The following is a 6,000-nucleotide window of genomic DNA, read 5'->3' as shown; positions in this document are numbered from 1 at the left end:
CACTGATGAGTTGTGAGACTTGTGACAATGCAAGAGTCTTATATAATTAAGATAACTCAATTATTAACCTAATGCAAGTTGACCATTGGCTTGCAATTCCAAATTTTGTGTAATAATTTTCGGAATATGGCTATTTTTATGATTATAAAATGGTATAATGATGTGTACATGTATGGATACCAAATTTTGATTATGTATACAACATTTGCTTTTGAAAGTTCGACTCAATTAACATTTACATTAAAATTTATTTTAGCTGCAATTTGAACTTCATTAATTTAATTTGTCAAAGTATTGAATAATTTATCAGTACTTATAATATGAACCCTTTATCCCGATTTACTTATCTAGAACTCATTAAAACTTATAAACTCCTATCCGAGATATTTATTACGAGTATAAAACAAATTAAATATGAATAAGATGATGAGCAAAACTAGATCTCATTTATTACTCATAAAAAATAGATACAAAATACGGATATTACTTAGCATAACCGACCTTCTTTAGATAAGATTTTTTTTTATCTTACACTCGAGTGTAATTTGCATTATCTAACTCGAACACTTAAATAGAGAAAACAACGTGAGCACGAGGGTATAGAAAAACCACCCCTATATATGACAAAACGTTTCTCTAGGGACATTAAACCTTATTAGGTGACCTGCAACAACATATTTAAGGGTGATAATTCACTGAATTCTGTGTCAATTACGCCAATACTAATTCAATATTAGGTTAATTTAATCTTTGTGCATTGTTTGACTTGCTTTCATCTTACTAAAATTACTCCAATTAGTATAATTAATTTGATGCTTAATAAAGTTAAAAGTTGTCATTTATACTAAGATTTAAGCATAACTTGTTTGTATTTGTCCTAAGATTCTATATAGATTGGTCACATGCACATCGATCTACTATCTCTGAATCTTTCGGTCCTATAGTGCTGTTTATGCTTCGACAAGTTTTTGTTGCCAGCCATGCTTAAAATTAAATTTATTACGGAGTACACAATCTTATAACTTTATACGACTACACGAGTATGTATCAACGCTTGCTTAGATGTGGTATAATTACAATATTGCATTAAATTGAATATTATCTACATTATTTATATAAATTTAATTCTTTGTAAATATAGAAAAATAAAATATTAATAAATATTCGCAAGTTGGATATTATAAGAGGACCTAAAAATTGAATTTTAATTTAAAAAAACATATTCATGACTGCACAAGTCCAAAATACAAAGGGTAACTTATAACTTTATAAGTTATAACCAAGTATTTTAATTAATGTTTATATTATTTATGTACTTATAAATTTTAATGATCGACTTGCAAAATTTCTTTTGGGACGAAGGCATGTTCCCGAATTTGAAGTATATTGCATGTTACTAAAAGTTATAAATGGATAACCTTTCGTATTTTTAATTATGAGATGCTTCATCCTATCACAAATTGATCGATAATTCATATGTGAAGAGTAACTCATCAAACTCGTAAGTTGATAATCTTCATAATTAAGAATATTGTGGAACAACTCATATGTGCTGTACATTATGAAATAAAGTGGTCAGATTCAGTTGATAACAAGGAAGTTTAAGCCCTAAAGCGGAGCTACAAATGCTAACAATGACAATGACCTAATATAACTTTGTAAATGTAGGGTCTAAAAAAATTGGTTTAAAGACGTACATACATATTTATTAACAAAAAGTCAAAAATACTTTACTAAATTATCAATGTTAAATTACTTTGAAATTAAAGGTTAAATCATTGATTAACAAGTTGTCACTATATATATAGTAGACAAAAAATTACTTTGTATAGCTAAACATCAAATTTTGGGACTTCTTTTACTTATGAGTCATGTACGATCACCCATTCTGCACATGCTTAATCAGAAGTTAGAAGAACCAGTGTTCAAGCTTTGCCGGTGCATAACAAGACTTTGATTATTCAAATTAAGGCAAATAGCAGCAAGCTGGTGAAACATTAATTGTAATGGTACATTAATATGAGATTTTGACAGTTTAAAGTCAAGTTAGTCGATAGCATTATAGCAAAGTAACGAAATTATATGGCCACTTGTAAGTTTAATTTTTTTATTTTTTTTTATTTTTTTTTATTTATTTTTTTTTTTTTTGGGGGGGGGGGGGGGGTGAAGGAGAGGGGTTAAGCCCCACTTGTAAGTTTATGAAACAATGATAACGAGGTTATGTAAAATTATATCATTTATGGTTTTACTTGAGACTTTGACCACCATTTTTATAATGTAAAAGATAATCATATGTTTTTTTGTGTTCCACCCAGTTTACCCTATGGGCTATTCGGATTCGGAGATCAGTTATGGATGATTAGGTTCCAATTCCCTCCCAATTGTTATTGTGGGGATTGAACACAGGCCCTCCCTACCAAGTATAGCCCCAATCACCAATACACCAACAACCAATTCGCAAAAAGATAATCATATATTCATATGTTATCCTAAACTTTCTAAATTTATATAATATTGTTAGAAAATACTTGTAAAATCATTTTATTTTAACTGAGATTTAGGGCCTGTTCACATTTACTTAATTTCACTTCAGTTCAGCTCCAATTAGTTCAATTCAGTTCAGCTCCTAATTTCCCTCTCTCATAAAATATTCATTTCACCTAAATTCAGTTCAGTTTAGCTCAGCTCCAATCAGTTGAGTTCAGCTTAGTTCAATAAATGTGAACAGGCCCTTACTCATTTTTGGTTAAAAATTGTTGCTTATTGCATTTTATCTGTTATCGTTAGACTTTGTTTAAACCCATTGTATATTTGTATCCCATTCGTGAATATCCCCTATTAGAAAAAAGAGGAGAGATGATTATAACGTAGAGGATTACTCATACTACTACTAATTGATTTTAGTATGGAATCTCCTTAGCCTTGTTTATGGACTAAACTTTCCTCCTCCTTGTCTTATTAATCATCTGATACATAAGAAAATTGTTCTAACTTTTCAATCAAAGGTCTTATTAATACCAACGGTTTTTCGTTTATTTTCTCAAATTTAATACACAACTTATGTTGGAGAGTCAAGGATGGTGTGCTAAATTGCTAATGGATCAGAGACACACGATTTGTTTTTCTAGTGTCATTATGTAATAAAAAAAAATAAAATAAAATAAAATAAAATATTGATGACAAGTTGCATAATTTGTATTCTTTACGAATCATTGCTTTCAAATTACTTAATACAAACAAACTGATCGGATTTTCTATGATTCTATCACATCTAAATTACCAAAGTACTATATTACTCCGTATTGTCTATTGTGTCGTTTAATCACAAACTGAAACACAATCATAGTAATGTTCCTTGTTCGTTTTTATAATATAATCTTACTTTTGTAATATTATTGTTGAGATTTCTTACGTAACTCGATTTCTTTTTGTAGTGTTAATTAGAGAGCCACAAGAATGGGTGATGAAAATCAATCCCAGAGATAATATATGGGGTTGTTAGAATAACAACCCACTTGTAACTGATTATTCCAGCTGGCAAAGTTGGTTGTTAGAAGATTCTCTGTATATAAGCTTCTCCTCCCTTGTAATTAAGACTCTGACTTAATACTTCAATACACAAATTAATTTCCGATTTCTCTCTCTATATTTCATATTTTCTCTCTCTAGTTCATCTGATTCTAGGTTAACAGAATCAGCTTCATATGGTATCAGAGCTACAGTAGATCGATTTTCTTCATAATTCTTGCTTGATTTTGTTCGAATTACTGAACAAATTGAGCTATTTTTCGGTGATTTTCACTGTTTTTCGGACAATCTTTCGAACCTGATTCTTCGATTGTTCGTCTTTCTTTTTCAATGGCGGCTCAATCTGCTTCTACATTGAATTCTGGATATACTGATAAGTTTTTTCTTGGAGCTGGTGATCAACCTGATCAACAGCTTGGAGGTCATAAGTTCAATGGCGAGAATTTTCTCACCTGGAATCGCTCGATTCGTTTAGCGCTTGGTGCTAAGAACAAACTCTGCTTCATTGATGGAAGTTGTAGGAGACCTGCTTCAGATTCTGATGATCTTCAGAAGTGGATCCGCAATGATTATATGGTTCAGTCATGGTTGCTTAATTCAATGGACAAAATCATTTCTGAAGGATTTCTTCTTCAACAATCTGCTTCTCAATTGTATGAAGAAATTATTGAGAGGTATGGTCAATCTAATGCGCCTCAATTGTTTGATTTACATAAGAAATTGATGTCTATTGAACAAGATTCTGATTCGATTGTTCAATATTACTCTAAATTGAAGAGAGTTTGGGATGAGATTCAATTGTTAGAAGGTTTTCCTGATTGTGATTGTGGTGCATTAGCTAAGTGTACTTGTGGAATTCTCAAGAAAATTCTGATTGCAGATCAGAAGCAGAAATTGATTCAGTTTCTTGCTGGTCTTAATCGAGATTATGATAGTGCTAAGACTAATATCATTAGTATGGATCCTTTGCCTAATGTGAATCGAGCATATTATATGTTGCTTCAGATTGAGAGACAGCACAAATTGAATGATAAACCTGATTTATCAGTTCAGACTAGTGCATTTGTTTCTTTCAAACAGAATCAGCAGAACTCTACTTCTTTTCAGTCTAATCTCAGGAGAGATGCTAAACGTTTCAAGACAGATAAATTTGATAGAAAATGTGATCATTGCAAGAGGCCTGGTCATACTGTTGATCAGTGTTTCAAACTGCATGGTTATCCTGACTGGTTTGTTTCCATGAGGAGCAAGCAATCTGGTTCTGTTCCTAAGGTGGCTGCGAATGTTTCTGAGGTTTCTTCTCAATTTGATAATCCTCTTGAGTTTGATGAATCTGAGTCTAAGGTGAATGATGATGTTCTGGATCCTTCTTTGGTTAATGCTGTATGCAAGGGTTTGATGAAGATGATCAAAGGCAAGCAGGTTCCTCAACCAGATGGTTTTGATGCTTCACTAAACTTTGCAGGTATAATTTCTGCATCGAATGTTCATTCTACTTTGAGTTGTTTTGGTAGATCAGATTGGATTGTTGATACAGGTGCTACTGATCATATGGTTTGTGATAAGTGTTTGCTTAATTCTTGTGTGAAATTGCTGAAACCTGTTTCTGTTGGTTTGCCTGATGGTCATGTTAAACTGGTGGATTATATGGGAACTGTGGAGTTGTGTCCTGGTATTGTTCTGAGGAATGTGTTGTTGATACCTGATTTTAAGCATAATTTGCTTTCTGTGGCCAAAGTGTTGGAACAGAATAATTTGGAGGCCATTTTTAAACAGGATTCTTACATTTTTCAGGACTCTACAACTAGTCAAGTTAAGGCTGTTGGCATCAAGATTGGTGGTCTTTACAAGTTCAGTAGTATTTCTTGTCTTCCTGTTAATAACTCAACTAAGGATTTGCCTAGTTGTTCCTTTCATACACTTTCCAATGTACCTCAGCTTAGTACTATTCATGCTAGGCTTGGACATATATCTGTTCATAGGTTATCAAAATTGCCCATTCCTATGATTTTTGATTCTAATAAAATTTCTGATTTCTGCTGTGAATCTTGTATTTTTGCCAAATCTCATAAATCTCCTTTTCCCATTTCTTCTTCTCATGCCTCTTCTGCTTTCTCATTGATCCATGTGGATCTTTGGGGTCCTTATAGACAACCTACTCTTACTGGTGCACATTATTTTTTGACCATTCTTGATGATTTTTCAAGAACTACTTGGACTCATTTGGTTTCTTCTAAGACACAAGTTCCTGTAATCATGGAATATTTTTTGGCATATGTTGAGAATCAGTTTCATACCTCTGTCAAAATTCTTAGGAGTGATAATGGGACAGAAATTGTTCAAGATACTTGTTCTGTTCTGTTTGCTAGTAAGGGCATTATTCACCATAAGAGTTTACCTGGTGTTCCCCAGCAGAATGGGAGGGTTGAACGCAAGCATAGACATTTGCTTGAAACAGCTAGGGCAATAAGG

This window comes from Chenopodium album, chromosome 27 (genome assembly GCF_948465745.1).
Source record: "Chenopodium album chromosome 27, dcCheAlbu1.1, whole genome shotgun sequence".
Taxonomy (NCBI): Eukaryota; Viridiplantae; Streptophyta; class Magnoliopsida; order Caryophyllales; family Amaranthaceae; genus Chenopodium; species Chenopodium album.
This window is presented reverse-complemented; position numbering follows the sequence as displayed.